Consider the following 27,426-nt stretch of genomic DNA (forward strand, 5'->3'; position numbering starts at 1 on the left):
GCTCGGTCACTCGGGAGGAGCTTGGAGTTGAGCCGCTGCTCCTCCACGTCGAAAGGAGTCAGTTGAGGTGGCTCAGGCATCTTTTCCGGATGCCCCCTGGACGCCTCGCTGGAGAGGTGTTCCGGGCACGTCCCACTGGGAGGAGGCCCCGGGGAAGACCCATGACACGCTGGAGGGACTACATCTCTCGGCTGGCTTGGGAACGCCTTGGGGTTCCCCCGGAGGAGCTGGGGGAGGTGTGTGTGGATCGGGAGGTCTGGGCGGCTTTGCTTGAGCTGCTGCCCCCGCGACCCGACTCCGGATAAAGCGGAAGAAAATGGATGGATGGATGGATGGATGGATGATGTATGCTATACAATCATTCCACCCTGGCAAAATAACTATTCAAAGACATCATTAAAGCTCAAATTATAATGGCATTCATACCCATGATGAGTGCATGGAAACATCTCACCAAAACTGTAGGTTGAACCCACTTAATTAATTGTAACCTCTTTATTTTGCCTCCATTCTACTTAGAAATGTGCAAATCGTAACCTTTTTTTTCGGTGGGGGGAGGTGGGTTTTATTTTATTTTATTTATTTATTTATTTATTTATTTATTTTTGGCTTTTTAGATTTCAGCTTATTTCACTTTAGTAAAAATGAATTACATTTTAATTCCAGCTTCCGATTAGACCATTGATTATAAAACTATTGTCAACCACAGAGCCATATATAAGACAGAGAAAGCGCAGTCGCACTGAGATGCTTGCCAGCAAAGAGGCATGGTCGCCATTTTGAAACCGGGCAACTCAGTGGCTAGCGCACACTGACGTTGCTCATACATCTTGTCAAGAAACAGCTGAAAAATGCCGGAAAGCTGCGTATGTTGGCAATGCCACAACCAGAAGAAGAATGGAGACATTTCTTTCCATAAGTAAGTATTTTTGGTTTTTCTTGTTACTTTTTCTGTGAGTTTTGGGCGATAAACTGGTGTATCACAGAGCATCATGCCTGTGCAATGCATGAATATGAAGTTGTGTATCATGTATATGCAATATTGTCTGGCAGTGCCTGAAATAAAATGTGACTCATGAATGATCATACGCAAAATAATTGATTATTGGATTATTACTGTAACTTTTGAAGGGCCTGTACCCAATCTGAGGATTTAGAAACTACCTGGAATGGAATTTTACACAAAACTGAATTAATTCAGTACGATACAAAAATGGATTTACCATCAGTGGTGGGCACAGATAACCAAAAATTTAACTTCGATAACAGATAATCAGATAACTGAAAAGTTATCTTTGATAAGATAAACCAATAAACCACCCAAAATGTATCATAAGTTACAGATAACCGATAAATTCCAATGTTGTCTCTGGTACATTTGCAACTACTAACAAACTGAATTTGAGTTTTAACACCACGATCGCTTTTGGAAGCGACAAAAGACTCAAACAATGAGTCAGCATTTTCATGTTTGTACATGCTGCTTCCTACTGGAAGCAGCACAGCTACAGCACTGACACACCCTGAGATCAGTCGCAAAGCCAGCTCTCTACCAATCACAACTCTCCAGTCAGGCGGAGGTCTTGAAAAATAAAGGCATCCTGACTTATGGTTTTGTGTGAATACTGATAGAATAACTCCATTAATGTCAATTTCTGTCATTTGTACAAAGTTAAAATATAACATATATCTTTTAATGTTGAATAATGCACTAATTCTGAGGTTTTGTAACAAACATAGACAGATCGCAAAGGATTCTGGGTAAAATGTGCCTCTGCTAAACACTGATTGGTTCAATCATTCATTATGTAAACCAACACGTTAATGTGACGTGTCGTGTGCAGTGTTGGGGAAAGTAACTTTGGAAAGTTACTTCATTAGTTAATCTATACAGTTATATTTTACAGTTACTTCTTACATTTACTTCATTAGCAGCTGCGGACACCTTGTCGGCAGCTGCTGAATGGAATTAATAAAGTTACTCATAATCTAATTTGGTTATTTTTAAGATTTAGTACTCAGAAAAGTAACTATTAGTTACTTTGCTGATTAGTTACTTTTCTGACTGCTCTATTTTACGAATAACCAAGTTAGATTACTCGTTACCTTATTAGTTACATTACTTATTAGTTGCAAGTTTCTGCAGATTCTAATAAAGTAATTGCCTAAAGCTGCTAATGAAGTAACTGCATAAAGCACCCTGTATAAAGCAACTAAAAAAGTAACTAAAAAGTAACTTGTCAAAGTTACTTTCCACAACACTGGTCGTGTGTTTGTGTTTACAGATAATTGAGATAAATGTGCTTTTGTAAAATATTCCATTTTTTATTTGTAAAAACAGGCATTTTTACGGAGCCCTGGACGTGTCATCGCAAATGTTTTACATGTGGAGAGAATGTGCGCACGTTTATGATGTTGTAAACATGCACTCAATATTGTTGACACATAAATGTTGGCTTTACACTGTGCGAGAGAATTTTTTGGACCGAGTTTCAGGTTAATCACACGTCCTGCATTGTGTAGTGTACATGGAGTAACAAGCTGCGTTAAACATCTGACGACCACCTCCTGATCACCGATCGTATGGTCGAATGAAAATCAAGTGTCCAACCGCTCACACTGTGCCTGTGCAAACACCGCAGAGCTGTCTTGTAATGTTTTTTTGTTGTTGTTGTTGTTGTTTTGTTTTTAAACTTAATTTGTAAAAAAAAAAAAAAAAAGCCATTTGCAAAGCCAAAAAGTTGATTTGACAACACTGCCATCTACTGGTGCCCAGATGCTTAGCAGTTAGGGCGAATACTGCCATGAACAACACTGGCCAGTAGATGGCAGCAGAGGCCTTGAAATCTTTCCAAAACAAAACCCAGATAATCCGTCTGCTACATTAAGATGCGTGGAATTTAACAAACACAAATCCAATAACGTCTATAAACCCAGAGAATATATTCACGAGAGTTTTAGGCACTAGAGTTTAATGCTGCTGTCCATGGAGCCTGAACAGAGTGTCTGAAATGCATTTGTCCTGTCGTGAACACCCTGTCCTACCCATAATGCACTGCTGGGCTCAGCATGTGCTGAGCCCATTTTCACAAAACCTTAAAAATTAGCACATTATTTTAAAACTAAAACATATATCAGATATTTTCACTTTATAAAACTTCAGACATGACAGTACTTTAAATAACTGGAACAAAATTAGTTTTAAAATTTGAACCATAAGTTAAAAATGTATGCCTCTGGATGACTTGGGTGATATTGCCAGCGTATCAGTATGATGTTAAAGGAAATTATTTATTTATTTATTTATTTTTTTGGGTGACTAGTACTCCTTTGTCTGCAGAGGTAGAGTGGTTTTTCCTGGAAGTACCTCTCTACTGTTTGCAGAGGGTAGAACTATATACATCTATTAAGAAACTTTTAACAGGTAGGTCTCAACCAATTTTAAAAATGTTTGTTGTTCAGCTGCATTTACTGTGTTATTGGTCTAAAAGTTATCGGAGGACAATTCATCGGAAGATAATTAGTCCAATAATGTTTTTAAAGTTATCTAAAAAGATAATCCGATAACGAAAACATTATCTTCGATAATTATCTGTTATCGGATTACCGGAAGTGTGCCCACCACTGTTTACTATGTGGAATTAATTAAAGAGGCCTGTGTGAGGCCTGTCAGTATTTTGCCTGCTTTGAAAATGGCGGTTCTCTCTCCTTGACGGCACTTTCGAGTTAAGTATGCAGCATTGCGACTGTGCTCTAGTTCTTATATACAACTCTGTTGTCAGCCTATGTACAATTATTTTTAAACCATGAACCATTTTTTAATCTACATCTCACGAAAGTGTGAACTTGTAAAAACATTTTTATGCTGAAAATATTATTAAATTGAAGTTATACAAATGAAGCATTTTTTTGTGTACTAACATCAGATAGGAACATAGTACCCAATCAATACTGTACTATGTACAGTTGTATGCAAAGGTTTGGGCACCTCTGATAATTTTCATGATTTTCTTTTATAAATCATTGGTTGTTTGGATCAGTAATTTCAGTTAAATATTTCATATAGCAGACAAACACAGTGATATTTGAGAAGTGAAATGAAGTTTATAGGATTTACAGAAAGTGTGCAATAATTCTTTAAACAAAATTAGGCAGTGCATAAATTTAGGCACCATAACAGAAAAAAATACATCAATATCCACTTCCACTCCAGCTAATTAATTAATCAAAAACCCAGACAGAGCTTTAATTCATTTGAAATCTTGACTCTTAGTCTTGTCCATCCAAATTGGAAGTCCCAAAAAACAGTTTTATTTGTTGTTATCTATCATCCACCTGGTCGTTACTGTGAGTTTCTCTGTGAATTTTCAGACCTTTTGTCTGACTTAGTGCTTAGCTCAAATAAGATAATTATAGTGGGCGATTTTAACATCCACATAGATGCTGAGAATGACAGCCTCAACACTGCATTTAATCTATTAATAGACTCAATTGGCTTTGCTCAAATGTAAATGAGTCCACCCACCACTTTAATCATACTTAGATCTGTTTTGACTTATGGTATGGAAATTGAAGACTTAACAGTATTCCCTGAAAACCCCCTTCTGTCTGATCATTTCTTAATAACATTTACTTTAATGGACTACCCAGCAGTGGGGAATAAGTTTCATTACAGTAGAAGTCTTTCGGAAAGCGATATGATTCCTTCTTTGTTATGTTCTCCAATGCCATATACCAACACAGTGCAGAGTAGCTACCTAAACTCTGTGAGTGAAATAGATTATCTCGTCAATAGTTTTACATCCTCATTGAGCACAACTTTGAATGCTGTAGCTCCTCTGAAAAAGAGAGCCTTAAATCAGAAGTGCCTGACTCCGTGGTATAACTCACAAACTCGCAGCTTAAAGCAGATAACCCGTAAGTTGGAGAGGAAATGGCGTCTCACTATTTAGAAGATCTTCACTTAGCCTGGAAAAAAGAGTCTGTTGCTCTATAAAAGCCCTCCGTAAAGCTAGGACATCTTTCTACTCATCACTAATTGAAGAAAATAAGAACAACCCCAGGTTTCTTTTCAGCACTATAGCCAGGCTGACAAAGAGTCAGAGCTCTATTGAGCTGAGTATTCCTTTAACTTTAACTAGTAATGACTTCATGACTTTCTTTGCTAATAAAATTTTAACTATTAGAGAAATAATTACTCATAACCATCCCAAAGACATATTGTTATCTTTGGCTGCTGGTGGAAAATAAGTATTTGGCCACCCAAAAACAAGCAAGATTTCTGGCTCTCACAAACCTGTAACTACTTTTTTAAGAAGCTCTTCTGTCCTTTACCTGTTACCTGTATTAATGACACCTGTTTTAACTCGTTATCTGTATAAAAGACACCTATCCACAGCCTCAAACAGTCAGACTCCAAACTCAACCATGGCCAAGACCAAACAGCTGTCAAAGGACACCAGGAAGAAATTTGTAGATGTGCACCAGGCTGGGAAGAGTGACTCTACAATCGGCAAGCAGGTTGGTGTGAATAAATCAACTGTGGGAGCAATTGTAAGAAAATGGAAGACATACAAGACCATTGATAATCTCCCTAGATCTGGGGCTCCACGCAAGATGTCATTCCGTGGGGTCAAAATGATCATGAGAATGGCTAGCAAAAATCCCAGAACTACAAGGAGGGACCTGATGAATGACCTGCAGAGAACTGGGACCAAAGTAACAAAGGCTACACACTATGCAGAGAGGGACTCAAATCCTACAGTGCCAGGCGTGTCCCCCTGCTTAAGCCAGTACATGTCCAGGCCCGTCTGAATTTTGCCAAAGAGCATATTGATGATCCAGAAGAGAATTGGGAGAATATCATGTGGTCAGATGAAACCAAAATAGAACTTTTAGTAAAACTCAACTAGTCATGTTTGGAGGAAGAAGAATGCTGAGTTGCATCCCAATAACACCATAGCTAATGTGAAGCATGGGAGTGGAAACATCATGCTTTGGGGCTGTTTTTCTGCAAAGGGGACAGGACAACTGATCTGTGTTAAAGGAAGAATGAATGGGGCCATGTATCATGAGATTTTAAGCCAAACCTCCTTCCTTCAGTGAGAGCATTAAAGATTGCAACATGGCTGGGTCTTCCAGCATGACAATGATCCCAACACACCACTCGGGCAATGAAGGAGTGGCTCCGTAAAAAGCATTTCAAGGTCTTGGAGTGGCCAAGCCAATCTCCAGACCTCAACCCCATAGAAAATTTGTTGAGGGAGTTGAAAGTCTGTATTTCCCAGTGACAGCCTCAAAACATCACTGCACCAGAGGAGATCTGCATGGAGGAAAGGGCCAAAATACCACCTACAGTGTGTGCAAACATGGTGAAGACATTTGACCTCTGTCATTGCCAACAAAGATTATGTTACAAATTACTGAGTTGAACTTTTGTTATTGACCAAATACTTATTTTCTACAATAATTTATTCATTTATTTATTCTTTAATATAAGTGACAATGTTATGATGTCTTTCCAGGAATGAGTGGATTGCCTAATTGTGATGGCTCAGTCCCCCCCCCCCCAAAAAAAAAAAAAAAATTGCTGGATCCACCCCTGTTGTGACATACTAACTTTTGCGTAAGTATTTGGATATAGTCACTATATCACCAAGCTTCTAGCCCCTCCCATTTTGCTAATGGCTAAATCTGCATTGTCAGTCCCTAATGAGACTGCAGCATCAAGCCTCTTTCTGTTCATAGACAGCTTTGGGTGGATTTGAGACTTGAATTAATATAAAGCCATTGATTTGTATTTAATTGTTGATGACTTTGTGAGGCTCATTAAAATGACAGTTTGATGCAGATGCACAACTTAGCATATTCAAATCTGCGTCCCGACCTCCAAGGGCCGCTTTATTTAACAGGAAACCGGCTCTCATTATTTATCCTTTATCTGCTGTCTCATTATGCCCTGTTTGGAATTGTTCTATTATTATCTTTGTAATGCAAATCTGCTGCAAAATCAGCAGCTTTGTGTTTTCAAATCTGTGTTGGGGGGTGGGGGGTACGTTTGGAAAAGTTGGATGGCGGGTGCAGAAAGGGAAAAGGATGCTTTTTTATTTCTTTTTTATCCAAGAATGATGTAATTGAGTGAGGGAGAGAGCCGTCCTAAAAATTCTTCCGCCGCAGCTTCAGGTCTGCAGTAAACTAATGTATACGTACTGATATGGCTTCCTGCATTGGGGTTGATAGCTCATGTGTCATAACTGCAGGCCTATCACTCACTGTGCTTCCCCCGCACTGTGAGCCAATATGTTCAGTCGACACAGACGTGGGCATTGCCTAATGGAATCCAGTCAGCAGGGCTGATACTATCACCAAGTCACACTGCCAAGCCTCGATAACAGCGGGCTCGCTCCCTCTTTGGAGCTATGGCAAGTGTCCCGGAGAGTCCTGCAGGATGTTACATATTAATACTGCTCGACATTTTCTGGGTGATAAGCAGCCTGGATATAAATTTTTCTTTTTTAAAACAATTTTGGGGCAGCTTCCTCATAGCAGACAATCTCTGGCTACTTTCCATTTATGTGCCGGTATCTGAAAACAAATGCTCTGTCCGCAATACTTCTTAAAGAAGTATCACCAGGTAAACAGAACTTAAGTTAGGATAGGATTCATACTCTCACTATAGTGCATAAGTGAAATCACAGATTGAGAGTATTAGTGATTATACTTATTAGACCTGTTCCCAAAAAGGCCTATAGGTGCACTGACACGTGCATGACTTTGAGTCACGCACTTGCACGACCTGTGTCGAGCAGGAGAGTAAACTCATCTTTAACAGGTGCAGACTGAACATGAGAGGGGTGCCGGCATGTGCAATTGTGCAAAGAGAATTTTGTAATGTTCAAAAAAATCCTTCATGCATAAATGCCATGCTACGTGACGTGATCTGCTCACCAACACGACGTGCAGCTTGTCAAGTGTAGTAAAGAAGAAGTGAACAGAGCGAGTGGTTGCGTCAGCAGATCGCATCGGAGCGCAGCTCGTTTGAAGGATTATAACGAGATGTTAAATCTATCATAAACTTTAACAGCTGCAGACAAGAAGGAACGAAAATGCAACTGTTTTACAAAGCCATGACAATGTAAATATGACAAATAATTACCTTTTTAGACAGCTCCAAATGCTTTCTCCAGCTCATTCAGCACACGAGCGAACAGAGCTGATGGAGCAGTCCTCTGTGATTCAGGAAAAGATTAGAGCCGTTTTCAACAGACAACTTGCAGAGAAAATGATTAATCCACTACAAAGTAATTATTTTATATATGCAGCATCCAGCGTAGAGCACGTGGCAGGCAGTGGAATGAAGCACGGCATCCAGCTGGGAACACAGTGGGTGGGATCATCATGACATGCGTGAATCAAAGTCATGTGCATGTCAGTGCACCTTATAACATAGACCTGTATCATTTCAGTGGGTTGAAGATGGATCAGGGTTGGGGTGAGAACTCGGCAACATCCAGTTTCAGTGACTGATTTGGCATTGATGAAATCACTGATTTATTGGTGCCGTCTATTTAGCTGGGACCCTGATCTTCACCTTTTGGCCACTTGTCATCATGAACACTCAGCTATACAACCCCTTGCAAAACTTACGGAATCACCGGCCTCAGAGGATGTTCATTCAGTTGTTTAATTTTGTAGAAAAAAAGCAGATCACAGACATGACACAAAATTAAAGTCATTTCAATTGGCAACTTTCTGGCTTTAAGAAACACTATAAGAAAGCAGGAAAAAAAAATTGTGGCAGTCAGTAACGGTTACTTTTTTAGACCAAGCAGAGGGAAAAAAATATGGAATCACTCAATTCTGAGGAAAAAATTATGGAATCACCGGCCTCAGAGGATGTTCATTCAGTTGTTTAATTTTGTAGAAAAAAAAGCAGATCACAGACATGACACAAAATTAAAGTCATTTCAAATGGCAACTTTCTGGCTTTAAGAAACACTATAAGAAATCGGGGGGAAAAAAATTGTGGCAGTCAGTAACGGTTACTTTTTTAGACCAAGCAGAGGGAAAAAAATATGGAATCACTCAATTCTGAGGAAAAAATTATGGAATCATGAAAAACAAAAGAACGCTCCAACACATCACTAGTATTTTGTTGCACCACCTCTGGCTTTTATAACAGCTTGCAGTCTCTGAGGCATGGACTTAATGAGTGACAAACAGTACTCTTCATCAATCTGGCTCCAGCTTTCTCTGATTGCTGTTGCCAGATCAGCTTTGCAGGTTGGAGCCTTGTCATGGACCATTTTCTTCAACTTCCACCAAAGATTTTCAATTGGATTAAGATCTGGACTATTTGCAGGCCATGACATTGACCCTATGTGTCTTTTTGCAAGGAATGTTTTCACAGTTTTTGCTCTATGGCAAGATGCATTATCATCTTGAAAAATTATTTCATCATCCCCAAACATCCTTTCAATTGATGGGATAAGAAAAGTGTCCAAAATATCAATGTAAACTTGTGCATTTATTGATGATGGAATGACAGCCATCTCCCCAGTGCCTTTACCTGACATGCCGCCCCATATCATCAATGACTGTGGAAATTTACATGTTCTCTTCAGGCAGTCGTCTTTATAAATTTCATTGGAACGGCACCAAACAAAAGTTCCAGCATCATCACCTTGCCCAATGCAGATTCGAGATTCATCACTGAATATGACTTTCATCCAGTCATCCACAGTCCACGATTGCTTTTCCTTAGCCCATTGTAACCTTGTTTTTTTCTGTTTAGGTGTTAATGATGGCTTTCGTTTAGCTTTTCTGTATGTAAATCCCATTTCCTTTAGGCGGTTTCTTACAGTTCGGTCACAGACGTTGACTCCAGTTTCCACCCATTCGTTCCTCATTTGTTTTGTTGTGCATTTTCAATTTTTGAGACATATTGCTTTAAGTTTTCTGTCTTGACGCTTTGATGTCTTCCTTGGTCTACCAGTATGTTTGCCTTTCACAACCTTCCCATGTTGTTTGTATTTGGTCCAGAGTTTAGACACAGCTGACTGTGAACAACCAACATCTTTTGCAACACTGCGTGATGATTTACCCTCTTTTAAGAGTTTTACAATCCTCTTCTTTGTTTCATTTGACATCTCTCGTGTTGGAGCCATGATTCATGTCAGTCCACTTGGTGCAACAGCTCTCCAAGGTGTGATCACTCCTTTTTAGATGCAGACTAACGAGCAGATCTGATTTGATGCAGGTGTTAGTTTTGGGGATGAAAATTTACAGGGTGATTCCATAATTTATTACTCAGAATTGAGTGAGTCCATATTTTTTTCCCTCTGCTTGGTCTAAAAAAGTAACCGTTACTGACTGCCACAATTTTTTTTTTCCTGATTTCTTATAGTGTTTCTTAAAGCCAGAAAGTTGCCATTTGAAATGACTTTAGTTTTGTGTCATGTCTGTGATCTGCTTTTTTTCTACAAAATTAAACAACTTAATGAACATCCTCCGAGGCTGGTGATTCCATAATTATTGCCAGGGGTTGTATATGGTTGGCTAGGTGCAGTATTTCAATCACTACATGGTAAAGAACAATTCTGTGTTTTATTTATCTCATCACTAATTGAAGAAAATAAGAACAACCCCAGGTTTCTTTTCAGCACTGTAGCCAGGCTGACAAAGAGTCAGAGCTCTATTGAGCCGAGTATTCCATTAACTTTAACTAGTAATGACTTCATGACTTTCTTTGCTAACAAAATTTTAACTATTAGAGAAAAAAATACTCATAACCATCCCAAAGACGTATCGTTATCTTTGGCTGCTTTCAGTGATGCCGGTATTTGGTTAGACTCTTTCTCTCCAATTGTCCTGTCTGAGTTATTTTCATTAGTTACTTCATCCAAACCATCAACATGTTTATTAGACCCCATTCCTACCAGGCTGCTCAAGGAAGCCCTACCATTATTTAATGCTTCGATCTTAAATATGATCAATCTATCTTTGTTAGTTGGCTATGTACCACAGGCTTTTAAGGTGGCAGTAATTAAACCATTACTTAAAAAGCCATCACTTGACCCAGCTATCTTAGCTAATTATAGGCCAATCTCCAACCTTCCTTTTCTCTCAAAAATTCTTGAAAGGGTAGTTGTAAAACAGCTAACTGATCATCTGCAGAGGAATGGTCTATTTGAAGAATTTCAGTCAGGTTTTAGAATTCATCATAGTACAGAAACAGCATTAGTGAAGGTTGCAAATGATCTTCTTATGGCCTCGGGCAGTGGACTCATCTCTGTGCTTGTTCTGTTAGACCTCGGTGCTGCTTTTGATACTGTTGACCATAAAATTTTATTATAGAGATTAGAGCATGCCATAGGTATTAAAGGCACTGCGCTGCGGTGGTTTGAATCATATTTGTCTAATAGATTACAATTTGTTCATGTAAATGGGGAATCTTCTTCACAGAGTAAAGTTAATTATGGAGTTCCACAAGGTTCTGTGCTAGGACCAATTTTATTCACTTTATACATGCTTCCCTTAGGCAGTATTATTAGACGGTATTGCTTAAATTTTCATTGTTACGCAGATGATACCCAGCTTTATCTATCCATGAAGCCAGAGGACACACACCAATTAGCTAAACTGCAGGATTGTCTTACAGACATAAAGACATGGATGACCTCTAATTTCCTGCTTTTAAACTCAGATAAAACAGAAGTTATTGTACTTGGCCCCACAAATCTTAGAAACATGGTGTCTAACCAGATCCTTACTCTGGATGGCATTACCCTGACCTCTAGTAATACTGTGAGAAATCTTGGAGTCATTTTTGATCAGGATATGTCATTCAAAGTGCATATTAAACAAATATGTAGGACTGCTTTTTTGCATTTACGCAATATCTCTAAAATTAGAAAGGTCTTGTCTCAGAGTGATGCTGAAAAACTAATTCATGCATTTATTTCCTCTAGGCTGGACTATTGTAATTCATTATTATCAGGTTGTCCTAAAAGTTCCCTAAAAAGCCTTCAGTTAATTCAAAATGCTGCAGCTAGAGTACTAACGGGGACTAGAAGGAGAGAGCATATCTCACCCATATTGGCCTCTCTTCATTGGCTTCCTGTTAATTCTAGAATAGAATTTAAAATTATTCTTCTTACTTATAGGTTTTGAATAATCAGGTCCCATCTTATCTTAGGGACCTCATAGTACCATATCACCCCAACAGAGCGCTTCGCTCTCAGACTGCAGGCTTACTTGTAGTTCCTAGGGTTTGTAAGAGTAGAATGGGAGGCAGAGCCTTCAGCTTTCAGGCTCCTCTCCTGTGGAACCAGCTCCCAATTCAGATCAGGGAGACAGACACCCTCTCTACTTTTAAGATTAGGCTTAAAACTTTCCTTTTTGCTAAAGCTTATAGTTAGGCTGGATCAGGTGACCCTGAACCATCCCTTAGTTATGCTGCTATAGACGTAGACTGCTGGGGGGTTCCCATGATGCACTGTTTCTTTCTCTTTTTGCTCTGTATGCACCACTCTGCATTTAATCATTAGTGATCGATCTCTGCTCCCCTCCACAGCATGTCTTTTTCCTGGTTCTCTCCCTCAGCCCCAACCAGTCCCAGCAGAAGACTGCCCCTCCCTGAGCCTGGTTCTGCTGGAGGTTTCTTCCTGTTAAAAGGGAGTTTTTCCTTCCCACTGTAGCCAAGTGCTTGCTCACAGGGGGTCGTTTTGACCGTTGGGGTTTTACATAATTATTGTATGGCCTTGCCTTACAATATAAAGCGCCTTGGGGCAACTGTTTGTTGTGATTTGGCGCTACATAAAAAAAAAAAAAAAAAAATTGATTGATTGATATTTATTTATTTATTTATTTATTTTTGGTATATTTGTTAGTATTACCAAAGCAGATCATCACCCCACTGATTCTGGTCAGCTTGAGGTGTCTTCCTATGTTCTAAAAATGTCTGAGGAATCTTTGGGCTGTATATATTACTGGACAAACCCTCAGTGACGTCTCCCGTACGTTTTCAGGAGAGCAGGTCTGAAGCTCAAATGGGGCAGCTCTAGATGTTGCCACCTTGATTGTACTTGACTCTGCCTAACTCTTGACTAATCCATAAATAGGTAAAGGGGTGGGGCATGGACAATTGCAGATCGACTTGTGCAAGACGATTGAAGCCTGGACATACAAACCTATCTCAATGTTACCAAGCTTCACAAGGCTAACAAGCTCGGTTAAACTTTGGTTCAGGTGTTTGATGATGCATATATTTGAGGACTGGGTAATGTTTCTTATACTGGGTGGCTTGTGTGCAGTAATAAAAGCTATATCCAGCATATGCTGTGCAATCAGAAAGTATTCACAGCTTTGCACTTTTTCCACATTTTTTATGTTACAACCTTATTCCAAAATGGATCAAAGTCATTTATTTCCTCAAAATTATACACACAATACCCCATAATGACAATGCAGAAAAAGTTTTGTTATTTATTAAAGATAATAACAAAAAACCCTAAGAAATCACATGTACGTAAGTATTCACAGCCTTTGCCATGAAGTTCAGAATTGAGTTCAAGTGCTTCCTATTTCCACTGATCATCCTTGAGATATTTCTACAGATTAATTGAGGTTGTATAGACACTAGGGATGTGAATCTCATCACTGACAACAATTTGATATGCATCTCGATACACTACATCTTGCGATACATGACGCTACCTGCGATAAGATTCACCCGTTACCCATTCGATGTGACTTGATGGTCATTCAATTCCTGACAATGCGATACGATGCAATTGAACATGATACAAAGAAATTATACAAAAAACTGAAATAGAAAATAAGAAGCTGCAGTTCAGTATGGTACTATGGTATCCTTCTTCTTCTGATTCTAATAGAGGCAGAGGATTTGTTTTACTCCTCATAAGCAGCAAATTTACCAGATGTAACATTAAGGAACAAGAATCAGTTCCCTCATATGTGGAACTTGTTTCATGACATTGTCAGAACTTAGAACAGTAAACAGTAAAATGTCGCTCTCAATGAGTGACTTAAAGTGAGTCACTCATTGAGACAGTACCGCCTTGGCAAAAGTAATTTGAGATGCTTTCTTACCGGCAAGACTCTTTCCAAATGATATGCATCTTGTCAAGTTTCCCATCTTTAAAAAAAAAGCCAAAATATCTCCAAACACCTGATTTAATTGTTTTAGGTGCGTCAAAAACATCTTCCAACTGCTTGCTGTTGTTCTCGCGGGCCTCCATTTTGAAATAGATTTGTTGCGGAAGAAATGTGATTTCAGGCTTCTGTCAATGGCCGAAGGAGTGATGGTGCATTCAATGTGCCTTGGGGAAAAAAAAAAAAAATCAACGCAAGCATGCAGCAACCGATGCATCACAATTTCAGATGACAATTGAATCGATGCACACTGAATGAAACACACTCGCATCGCGCACGTTTGTATCTATATACAGATTCGTACTGATTAATCTCCACATCCCTAATAGACACCTGTCTACATATAAGGTCCCAAAGTTGACAGTGCATGTCAAACCACAAACAAAGCATGAAGTCAAAGGAATTGTCTGTAGACCTCTGAGACAGGATTGTCTTGAGGCACAAATCTGGGGAAGGGTACAAAAACATTTCTGCTGCTTTGAAGGTCCCAATGAGCACACTGGCCTCCATCATCCATAAATGAAGAAGTTCAGATCCACCAGGAATCTTCCTTGAGCTGGCCGCCTGTCTAAACTGAGCAATCGGGGGAGAAGGGCCTTAGTCAGGGAGGTGACCAAGAACCCGATGGTCACTCTGTCAGAGCTCCAGCATTCCTCTGTGGAGAGAGGAGAACCTTCCAGAAGGACATCCATCTCTGCAGCAATCCACCAATCAGGCCTGTGTGGTAGAGTGGCCAGACGGAAGCCACTCCTTAGTAAAAGACACATGGCAGCCCACCTGCAATTTGACAAAAGGCACCTGAAGGATTCTCAGACCACGAAAACAAAATTCTCTGGTCTGATGAGACAAAGATTAAACTCTTTGGTGTGAATGCCAGGCGTCATGTTTGGAGGAAACCAGGCACCATCCCTACAGTGAAGTATGGTGGTGGCAGCATCATGCTGTGAGGATGTTTTTCAGTGCGGGAACTGGGAGACTAGTCAGGATTGAGGGAAAGATGAATGCAGTAATTTACAGACACATCCTGGATGAAAACCTACTCCAGAGAGCTCTTGACCTCAGACTAGGGCAACGGTTCATGTTTCAGCAGGACACACAGCCAAGATATCAAAGGAGTGGCTTGAGGACACCTCTGTGAATGTCCTTGAGTGGCCCAGCCAGAGCCCAGACCTGAATCTGATTGAACATCTCTGGAGAGATCTGAAAATGGCTGTGCACCAACACTCCCTGTCTATCCTGATGGAGTCTGTGTAGGCTCTCAGTTGTCCAGGTGGTTTCCATAGTAGAGAAGCTTGAATCTTCGACTGGACTGGGTTGCTTGACGCGAGGACGTTTCGCTTCAAATCGCAGAAGCTTCCTCAGCTAAAATTCTTGCCCTGGTGGACTGACTTCTGTCTTGACTCTTGTAGAGAAGAATAATCAACTCACACTGACCAATATCTGCTCTTTGGCTCAAACCACCCCCTTGAACACAAGCTCGGGGTGATCAGGACGCTTCAACACAGAGCCCTACAGGTGCCCACAACTGCAGAGGGAAGGGCTAAAGAACAACAACTTGTCCGGAAAGCCCTCACAGTATGTGGGTACCCACGATGGTCCCTGGACAAAGTGCAGGAGTCCCAGAGAACAAAGAGACCAGATAGACAGGAGACGGAGACAAGAAGAAGCGGAGTGTCTCTCCCTTATTTAGCAGGAGTAGGGGAAAAACTACAGAGGATCTTCAGACAGCACAACATCCCAGTTTACTTTAAACCGGTTAACACCTTGAGACAGAAATTAGTTCACCCTAAGGACAGGATCCCTAGTTACAAACAGAGCAATGTAGTGTATTCTATCAGATGTCAGGAAAACTATAATGAACACTACATAGGTGAGACTAAGCAACCTTTACACAAAAGGCTATACCAGCACCGCAGAGAGGGCGCCAGTGGACCTCAGTCTGCAGTTCATCTCCACCTTAAAGACACTAACCACACGTTTGAGGACAAGGAAGTTAAAATATTAGCCAGAGAGAAGAAATGGTTTGAGAGAGGGGTCAAGGAGGCATTCTTTGTGAAACATTTGAAACCCAGCCTTAACCGGGGAGGGGGTCTGAGACACGCTTTATCCCCTGTTTACAATGGGGTACGCAGGTCAAAGCAGTTTCAGTCTTTTGTTCATGGTAATGAGTCATTCACGTCATCAGCAGAGTCGTCAAGGGAGCCATCAGGAGAGGGACAGCTGCCCTGTCATTAGGAGGGTGCTAACTAGAGCACAATAGGTGCTAATTAGAGCTATTGTTTAGTCACCAGCCTATAGCAGTCTGCCTCTCGGTAGGAGGGGTCTGGTTAGGTTTAAAACTCCAGCTTTTGTGACTTCTTGATTATTCTTCTCTACAAGAGTCAAGACAGAAGTCAGACCACCAGAGCAAGAATTTTAGCTGAGGAAGCTTCTGTGATTTGAAGCGAAACGTCCTCGCGTCAAGCAACCCAGTCCAGTCGAAGATTCAAGCTTCTCTACTATCCTGATGGAGCTTGAGAGGTGCTGCCTGTCAGTCATAAACCAAGAGGTGAGTTAAACCCTGGATGGGACACCAGTCTATTGCAGGGACTTGCTTTGACAGCCAGCCTCAAGTGGCCAATGGAGGAACTGCAAGTTTTGGCACTTCCGCATTGGCTTCATTTTTCGGCACGAGAGGTTGCCACTGTCTCCAGTGTGTTTGCTCACTCGGTGGGTATGGTTTAAACCTCGCTCGTGTACAGCGCGTCAGGGTGACTTCTGCTGCAATTTGCTGATGTATATTGAATTGATACAAACCTTATAGCTGAGTTGTTGTGTTCACTCAGCTTCATTACAGACTGAAACTTGGACGTTTGTTCACACAGTGTAAAAATCTTCTGCATATCGTTATCTGTCCACCGTTTGTGGCTCCATTTCTTTTCATCTGTTTTTTTTTTTCTGAAAACAGACCCACTGGATCACACAGTACAATATAGTCTCTTTTATTCTGGCTATTAAACATAAGCAGTAATTAGTGTTCAATCTCTTGGTCTGCTTTGTCCCACATGTTCTTTTAAAAATAATGTTTTGGCAGTTATGTGTCATGCATGCAGTGCTGAATTGGCCATGATAATTTCTGGATCTGATTCGTGGGTATTTCAATATTCATGATGTGCTTGGGATTGGGCATTAACTGCACAGTAATTTGCAAGAATGTTAAAGTGTCCATGCACACATTTCCAAGTTAAAGTTCTTTATAAAGAGGAAACTGGGTGCAGGTATGCATGCACCATTTGATCAAACTGTTTCTTTTTGGTGTGCACCATTTCATCTTTTTGCCTTGCTGGTTTCACGTACTTGTGTACGCCAGTGTGTTTGCACACTACGGAGCCCCTGAAATCGAAATGTAATACAAATACGAACTCCGCATATGTTCTTCCCCTCTTTGCCAAGTGAGAAATTCACATTCTATTACACCATCAAATATGAATTACAGCTTATAAGATCACATTTGAAATTCCGGCTCACAGCTCATGCATTTCCCAAATACTTTTAGTAACATGGTGGTGTGCGTTTCTGGAGGCTAATGCTGATTGATGCATGTGTTCACAAAATGGACCATACGAAATACAATTTCAGGTGAGGAGCGCGATAAGCAAAAGCTATCACAGTCTCAAATGACAAAATAATGAAGCAGAACAATATGGAAATATATTTAAAAGTGTGCTGCATGAGTTATGAAAGTACAATCACTGAACATGTGCCGGCATAAGGGAATGAGGCATGTGTCACATCTTGTTTAAACAGCCTGATGCAGGGCTTTTCGCGGTGGCTGTCTCTCTCTCTCAGCTCCGCCTCTGCCCGTCACTCCTGCTCACGTTGTTGAATCTTTTCTCCCTTCTGACTCTGAGCTGACTGGAAAGGTTTCCTGTCGGATACTGTGACGACTGCTGGCATCCTCACACAGCGAATGGAGGTCATCTGAAAAGACAGGCGCCTTTACCTCCCAGCTTCGACGGTTCTGCTACAGCTACACAATCCTGCAGCGTGCCAGTGCTCTGCTAACCCAGCATGCAGTTCACCTCTCAGAGGGCTGTGGGGTCGTGCATCCGTTCCAGCACGCCTATGCCAAGGATTTCAGGTTTCCAAAACACTGGGTGCAGCATGTGCTCGCGTTCCTCACACATCCGTGTCTTGTGGGTTTAACGTTGGAGTCTCTGAGGCTTGGCGGAGGAAGAAAAAAAGGGAGAAAGCTGCTGCAGTGAAAAGAGTTCAGCATTTCCCTCTTGGCATGTTGTCCATGGCATGGAATGATCAAAACACATTCATTATTCATCATAAAGTAAAGATTCCATATCTGTGATGTATTCATCACAATAGTATATTTTCCTGCTCATCCATTTGTGTTGGTGTGCAAAGCTTTTCTTTGCTATGGTAAATTTCACTCAGAAGCATGAACTAGGGAACTGGACTCAGTTATTATTACTAGCAGAAATATCCCCTGGTTAGAATGCATAATGCAAAAACTAAAAATGAAATTAAACAAATACAATGACCATTTTTTGGAGGAGGTTATGTTTTTACCCCTGTTTCTTTGTTTGTCTGTTTGTGAAGAGCTTGGAGCCCACAATTTTTCATATATCATTATGAAATTAATAAATCTTCAGTTTCAGCATCTTATGTTATATATTTAAGAAATATGGGTCATAAACTACTAAATTATTTGATTTGTCAAGCTCAGCCATCAACGGTACTTTTTCCACCGCATATGTTTTATTTGCTGTGTGTATATATCCGTGCAACCCTGTTACAAATACAATATGGTCTGGAAAAAGGATATTTCAAAATATTTTTCAGTAAATCCGATTTTATTCAATAAAGGAAGTAAGTTTACCCTGAATAGTCGTATAATTTTAGGCAAGACTGTTGATATACATATGAAACATAACGCATGCTTAATAGACGCTGTGTCCATGCTTACTTCACTGCAATTCTTCATGACCTCACTATATGCTTACGCTAAATTGCACCCTAACATCTCCTCTGACCTCAAAGAAGTCCTGGGTGGAGAGGTGTTTAATCCCTGAGAGATATTTATGCCCTGAGATGTGTTTTTCCTGTCTTTGCTCCTCTTATGGGCCTCTCTTGCACTTTTCTCTCTGTTTTTATAGGTATTCCTGTCTCCTGTTCTCAACCGCATCACGTCTGGCACGGTAGAACCATTGCTTCTCAGCGGCTCTACCTGTAGGAATCTACCTGTAGGAATCCATTAGAAATATTCATATTAGGCCTAGCTATTGCAAATAATAATAGCAAATAATCACAACAATCTAACCAAAATTAATTTATTTTCAGATGTTATTTGATCTCAACATGTATTGTGGCACACTATTGACGCTGTTCTAACTGAAGAAACATGTAAATTCTGGCTATTTATTTTAAATATGTAAAATATGTAAATATTTTAATAATATAAAAGATATTCATATGTAAATACATTAAAGTACACAAATAAATTCATTTTTATCATTTAATTAAGCATCTTTAACCATAAACACCCTGTTAACTATGATAATAACCATGTTATATAATTTTAGTAACAGGGTTGCAAATCAATGCTAACACAGCATCTACCTAATGAACAAAAGCTGGCTGCTTAATTTAGCTATTTTACTGAGGTCAAGGACCAATGTAGATTTACAAATACAGAAAATAAAAATTGAAATTATTCAACATTATTCTTAAACTATGAGTAACAGGGTTGAGTTTAGCTTTACGCACACCAGAAAAGTTTGAAAATATATATCAAAGATACAAGAGGACACTCACCTTTGGTCTACCCATGGATTTTGAAAATGTTTTGATGATGAAATCTCCTATTTGTAATATGACATAATATTTTAACCCTTCATCAGCCAGGCAAAAATGGTATGGGTAACAGGGTTGTGTGCACATTCAGGGACACAAGTTCATAGCACAATAAATAGCATTCAAAATATGTTTTATTCATTTTTTTGTTTGTTTTTTACAGGTACAATAGAATCATGTAATGAAAATACAACAGAAGACAATTAAAGACTTATTTTAGATATTAAAAATGATGTAAAAGCCTGTCACCAGGAGGCGGGGACAAGAGAAAAACTTCATTTTTGGGGGTATTTTACACCTATTCAGTATATTTAATTATGTAAAGACACAATTTCTTTCCAGCAAATTATTATATTTTGCTTTATGACAGTTTAATTGGCAAGTTATGTGATATATTTTGTTATTTTGGACTAAAGTATTTTAAATATCAGGTGGGGGACAGCAAATGTCCTCTAATTCTGGAATGTCTCTTTTACTGAAGATTTATACCCTGATAGGCAAGAACTGATTCAGTTTTCAAGGTCATAATTCAAAGTCAGGAAAAACCCCTGTCTTTAACGTTAAACAAATTTTCAAAAATTCATAACTGTCAAAAAAGATCTAATTTCTTTCATATTTGAGAAGGTTCTACAGGATGGTATCTTCTTTTATTGACTGACAACATTTGATCCAGATCTGATCCAGATTACAGATTTTGTAACCAAACGTGCCCCAAACACTCTCATATTTGACAATGAGGTGCAACCGGCACTCTCATTGAATAGAATGCATCTGATCCGTATTGCAGATTTAGCAGATATTTGATATTAGCATTGAAAAGCCCTTTTAACCTATTATATTTTATCTTATGAAAAAACACTTCTAACAGGATATTGATCTTGAATTTTTTTTTTTTTGTTCCAAGGTAAAAATTTGTAGAATTGGAAACTCGTGGTGGCGGAGGTTTGCGTTCTACAAGCACGGTGCTCGAGTTATTATTCAGAGAATTAAAAAAAAAAAACACTGTAAATACTGGCCGTGGGTGCTGTCATTTTGTTTTGTTTTGTTTTTAGTGGGAAAACAGAAGCCTGTAAGACCAAAGCCAGGGATACCATTTAAATATGTATTTATTGTCTTTCAGAAAACATAGTCACATTCATTCTCACATTCACTAAAGACCGGTTATCCTAATACATTGGGGGTGTGAGTGATAGCTTGTGTTGATGCTTGTTTTTGTTTGTTTGTTTTGTCTCATTTTGTTTGTGTTACATTTGTGGTCAGTCAGAGAATCAGCCAGTGTTTTATTACAATTATCTGTAATAATACGGCTTGTGTCGTGGATAACTGTCTGATGGATCATCTAGCATGTGTGTGTGCGCTGTGTTTGCAATGATTCAAATATCCAACCGTCCATCCATTTTCTATACCCACTTACTCCAGTTAAGGGTCATAGGGACTGAAATGTCAATCAATCAATCAATCAATTTTTTTTTTATATAGCGCCAAATCTGTTGTGGCTGGGGGTGCCTGGCTGCCTTTGTTTCTGTCTTCTGTGCTGTCTTTTGTTTTTCCTTCCAGGTGGTACGCGTTTAGGACTGAGTGACTGTGTGGCTGAGTTTTCAGGACCTCACCCTGATCACCTGAGGCTGATCAAGTTCAGCTCGTCAGGACTCACAGCTGTGGTGCATCTACACGGATTGGAGCATGGTGGCATTTAAGTCTGGAGTACACAGTGTGTAATTGCCAGAGACTCGACCTTGTGACCAGACGGGTGAGATCGTCGTCTCGAGAGCCATCTCATCATCAGTGGATGCAGAGAACGTCCAGGTTTGATGCATGGTCTGTGAAAGAGGAGGGGGTGAGGTCTCACGCTCGTCAGCACACTTCCTGAGGTACGTTAGGTTTTGTGACTAACATTTATACAGTCAGTAAATGTGGTGTCCCTCACACCTTATTGTATTGAGCTGTATGTTAGTTGTTTAATCAGCTTCCACTGCAGTTGAGTTTGTGAACAGGGTGTTCCATGCCTGCAGGGTGGGAAGCTGATTAGTAATTAAGCCAGGAAGTGTTTGCTGTTTGTGAACACCTTTGAGCGGTCTCTCTGTGTGTGGAGTGTGGACTCACATGATGATTTCTTCTCTCACAGACTCGGTTTGTCGCAGCCACCTGGGGGGTGTTGGCGGGGTCCTTGGGTCTGAACAGTTTCTGGCTCCGGACCGTTAGTGCTGCTGGGAGCACACCGTTTCACCACCACGCCAGACCGCGCACTCTTTTGTTATATTTTCCACATCATTGTTATGTAATTAAATTTAGTTATCCTTTGTACCGTGCTCTGCTTATTTCATACTGGGTCCTTCAAACGCTGGTCGGTTCTCCGGGCTGTGTCCGACACATAACAGTAGTCTCTGGCCAAACATCACGGACCCAGCGGTAGCAGAGGCGGTAACGTGCCGGGAAGGCGGCAGCAGACGTTCAGAAGTTATCCGGATCAGTTGCGGGTGCTCTCCGCCCGGATGGTGCGTGTTTGAGAACCCATTACTGAATACTGCTTTGAGCGCTCTTGCAGCCATGTTCCTGTGTGTGCCTTATCCGTGGGTCATGGTAGAGTGTGACTGGCGACGGCTTCGCGTCACACTTCGACCGGATAAGAGGTTTAAACGGGAGCTGCATGAGTGGGTCTGTAATGGGTGAATGCGCACGGCGGAGCTCTGTGGCACGGGTCGCTGTGCTTCCTGTTGTTACAGTTGTAGCCCCGTTTCCCCGGGTAAAGATAGCTACTGCGTCTGTTGTTCAGCTCCGGCGTAATTTAGTTGAATCACATTTTTGGTTGTGTGTTTGCACACAGCTGCGCACAGAAAAGCAGCACGAGTTTGGTTTCTCTGTTACCAAAGGGGGTTTTTCATTTTCAGCACTCTCGCTCCCTCTGTTGGTGACTGAGTCACAGTACCGTTAATGCTCTTAAGATGGAACAGGTGTGTTCCATTTGTTTGAGCTTAACGGTATACGTCACTTATTAGTTTTGTGTTGGTTCATTTTTTTTGTGGGTGTTTTGAGTTGGTTTTTGTGGGAGATTTTTTACACTATTAGTGTCTGGGGTCGTGACCCTGCAGTCTGTCTGGAGCATACAAAAAAGACCCAAGTAACTTTATGTTAGTCTGTTAGTCTCTTTTTATTTCTTTTGGTTTCACCTCCCAGGGTTTGATGGGACGGTCCTCTAGGGGGTGATGGGGGGGTAATTGGGTTGTTTTTTCTTTTTTTTTGTTTTTGTTATGCCCTCTCTTCTCCTCTGGCTCCAGCCGTGTGAGCCGTAGGTTGTCGGCGTTGCTGGAGTGGTGCAGTTTGGTTATGCTGGGCATTTCCCAGGTAACCTCTGCACCGGGGGGGGGGGGGGGGGGGGGGGGGGGGGTTCGGGGTGTTGTTTTTTTTGTTGATTCCCTGTTCCACCTCCGGCTTCAGCGCGCCTTTGAGCCGTCTGCCATCGGCGTGGCTGAGGTTTGGGGCAGTGGAATATACCCGCAGTTGGTGGCTGGTTTGGAAGTCGGAGGGGTGGCGCCGTTTTGTGCCGTCTGCCATAACCGCTGTTCCACTCCTCCCGGTGGACTTCTGGGGTATAGTCATGGTTGGTGACGCTGGACGTGCTTCCAGTTTCCACTGCGCCGAGGGGGTGGGACTGGGGTTGTTTTGTTTGTTTGTTTTTTTCTCTCCTTTTGTTTTTTCCCCCAGTTTCTGCCCTCAGGGTGTGACTGTGGTGTCCTCTGGGGGGAAAGGGCTGTGGGTCCATCTAGCCATAGACGGCCGGGGCTGGGTCCGTTGGTCATGAGGGGGGGGGCGTCTCCTGGGGTTGATGGAACGGTCCTCTGGGAGGCGCTGGGAGTCCCCGTGGGTGACTTTGGATCCCAGAGGGACCTCGGCTGTGGTTATTACTCCTGGAGCTGGCAGGATGTCCTCTGGGGGGTGTTGGTCCCTACATGTCGTCGGGGGGGGGGGGGGTGTTAGCGTTTTTATTTGCTAGCTTAAGATTGGGTTGTTTTTCTTTTCTCCTCTTCCCGGGGTTTGATGGGACGGTCCTCTGGGGGGGGGGGGGGGTGGTTTGGTTGTTTGTGTTTGTCTTTTTTGTTTTATGACTAATCAGACGTTACACATGGTTGGACAAAGGCTGACCGCACAGGTTCAAGAACTCCTGGCCACACCTGTGCTAATTGATTGACAGAAACAAAGGCAAAGATGCAGCCAGAGGAGAAGACATCAACCATTCTGTTAGATGAAGATTCTGTTGGAAGATGAATGCAGATACGGTTTCCAGCTATGGTCCCTGGAGGGGGGGTGTTTCTCCTGGGCCAGGTTTGTGTGGTCGCCGAGAGGCTTCCCGTGAGGGTGGGGTGCTGTTGTGGCTGGGGGTGCCTGGCTGCCTTTGTTTCTGTCTTCTGTGCTGTCTTTTGTTTTTCCTTCCAGGTGGTACGCGTTTAGGACTGAGTGGCTGTGTGGCTGAGTTTTCAGGACCTCACCCTGATCACCTGAGGCTGATCAAGTGCAGCTCATCAGGACTCACAGCTGTGGTGCATCTACACGGATTGGAGCATGGTGGCATTTAAGTCTGGAGTACACAGTGTGTATTTGCCAGAGACTCGACCTTCAGACCAGACGGGTGAGATCGTCGTCTCGAGAGCCATCTCATCATCAGTGGATGCAGAGAATGTCCAGGTTTGATGCATGGTCTGTGAAAGAGGAGGGGGTGAGGTCTCACGCTCGTCAGCACACTTCCTGAGGTACGTTAGGTTTTGTGACTAACATTTATACAGTCAGTAAATGTGGTGTCCCTCACACCTTATTGTATTGAGCTGTTATGTTAGTTGTTTAATCAGCTTCCACTGCAGTTGAGTTTGTGAACAGGGTGTTCCATGCCTGCAGGGTGGGAAGCTGATTAGTAATTAAGCCAGGAAGTGTTTGCTGTTTGTGAACACCTTTGAGCGGTCTCTCTGTGTGTGGAGTGTGGACTCACATGATGATTTCTTCTTTCACAGACTCGGTTTGTCGCGGCCACCTGGGGGGTGTTGGCGGGGTCCTTGGGTCTGAACAGTTTCTGGCTCCGGACCGTTAGTGCTGCTGGGAGAAACACCGTTTCACCACCACGCCAGACCGCGCACTCTTTTGTTATATTTTCCACATCACTGTTATGTAATTAAATTTAGTTATCCTTTGTACCGTGCTCTGCTTATTTCATACTGGGTCCTTCAAACGCTGGTCGGTTCTCCGGGCTGCGTCCGACACATAACAAAATCACAACAAACAGTTGCCCCAAGGCGCTTTATATTGTAAGGCAAGGCCATACAATAATTATGTAAAACCCCAACGGTCAAAACGACCCCCTGTGAGCAAGCACTTGGCTACAGTGGGAAGGAAAAACTCCCTTTTAACAGGAAGAAACCTCCAGCAGAACTAGGCTCAGGGAGGGGCAGTCTTCTGCTGGGACTGGTTGGGGCTGAGGGAGAGAACCAGGAAAAAGACATGCTGTGGAGGGGAGCAGAGATCGATCACTAATGATTAAATGCAGAGTGGTGCATACAGAGCAAAAAGAGAAAGAAACAGTGCATCATGGGAACCCCCCAGCAGTCTACGTCTATAGCAGCATAACTAAGGGATGGTTCAGGGTCACCTGATCCAGCCCTAACTATAAGCTTTAGCAAAAAGGAAAGTTTTAAGCCTAATCTTAAAAGTAGAGAGGGTGTCTGTCTCCCCGATCTGAATTGGGAGCTGGTTCCACAGGAGAGGAGCCTGAAAGCTGAAGGCTCTGCCTCCCATTCTACTCTTACAAACCCTAGGAACTACAAGTAAGCCTGCAGTCTGAGAGCGAAGCGCTCTATTGGGGTGATATGGTACTACGAGGTCCCTAAGATAAGATGGGACCTGATTATTCAAAACCTTATAAGTAAGAAGAATAATTTTAAATTCTATTCTAGAATTAACAGGAAGCCAATGAAGAGAGGCCAATATGGGTGAGATATGCTCTCTCCTTCTAGTCCCCGTTAGTACTCTAGCTGCAGCATTTTGAATTAACTGAAGGCTTTTTAGGGACTTTTAGGACAACCTGATAATGAATTACAATAGTCCAGCCTAGAGGAAATAAATGCATGAATTAGTTTTTCAGCATCACTCTGAGACAAGACCTTTCTAATTTTAGAGATATTGCCCAAATGCAAAAAAGCAGTCCTACATATTTGTTTAATATGCGCTTTGAATGACATATCCTGATCAAAAATGACTCCAAGATTTCTCACAGTATTACTAGAGGTCAGGGTAATGCCATCCAGAGTAAGGATCTGGTTAGACACCATGTTTCTAAGATTTGTGGGGCCAAGTACAATAACTTCAGTTTTATCTGAGCTTAAAAGCAGGAAATTAGAGGTCATCCATGTCTTTATGTCTGTAAGACAATCCTGCAGTTTAGCTAATTGGTGTGTGTCCTCTGGCTTCATGGATAGATAAAGCTGGGTATCATCTGCGTAACAATGAAAATTTAAGCAATACCGTCTAATAATACTGCCTAAGGGAAGCATGTATAAAGTGAATAAAATTGGTCCTAGCACAGAACCTTGTGGAACTCCATAATTAACTTTAGTCTGTGAAGAAGATTCCCCATTTACATGAACAAATTGTAATCTATTAGACAAATATGATTCAAACCACCGCAGCGCAGTGCCTTTAATACCTATGGCATGCTCTAATCTCTGTAATAAAATTTTATGGTCAACAGTATCAAAAGCAGCACTGAGGTCTAACAGAACAAGCACAGAGATGAGTCCACTGTCCGAGGCCATAAGAAGATCATTTGTAACCTTCACTAATGCTGTTTCTGTACTATGATGAATTCTATGTCGTGATGTAATTTTGGATGCTAACAGTGTTACCATTCATAGCAGCTATTGGCAGCTTCGTAACCTTAGGTCATTAACCCATGATTACTGAGAAAACAAGTGGCTCATAATTGTTAATGCCCACACCAAAGCAAAAGCAAAACCATTACGCAAGCCATCACTCAACCCCCACAAATATGATTTAATAAACACAGTAAGTCGTGGTTAGAATGTCAGCTGAGCTTGTCGGTGTTCAAGTTCCATTTGTCCTGCACAGACTCCACCATTTTATCGATATGTGGGCTGCGGAACCCCCCCAGTACACACACACAAGGACAGACAGACACACGTTGGATGCTTTACAGTATATGGGATTATTAGTAGTAATATTTTTCCAGAGTATAAGTCACACCTGTTAAAATGCTTCTTGAAGATGGAAAAAAATACACTGGAGTATCAGTTGCACCGTTTATTCTGTATCATCAACTCTTTAATTTGGTTTGTTTTGTGCTTTGATTCCTGGGGAAAACCCTATACAAAGACTTAGTAAAACTATTACTTTTACTATTACTTT

At 41.3% G+C, this 27,426-nt stretch overlaps 1 long non-coding RNA gene across 1 annotated transcript; it reads right to left on the reverse strand.

Moving 5' to 3' along the window:
• Positions 1 to 732: 732 nt before the first annotated feature.
• LOC117519043 lies at positions 733 to 18,715 on the reverse strand. Its single transcript, XR_004563150.1, has 3 exons — positions 18,705 to 18,715; positions 6,454 to 6,460; positions 733 to 811 (listed from the first exon to the last, which is right to left on the reverse strand). It is a non-coding gene; the product is annotated as an uncharacterized LOC117519043 (long non-coding RNA).
• Between the last annotated feature and the right edge of the window lie 8,711 nt (positions 18,716 to 27,426).

The sequence above is a fragment of the Thalassophryne amazonica genome, chromosome 1 (assembly GCF_902500255.1).
Source record: "Thalassophryne amazonica chromosome 1, fThaAma1.1, whole genome shotgun sequence".
Taxonomy (NCBI): Eukaryota; Metazoa; Chordata; class Actinopteri; order Batrachoidiformes; family Batrachoididae; genus Thalassophryne; species Thalassophryne amazonica.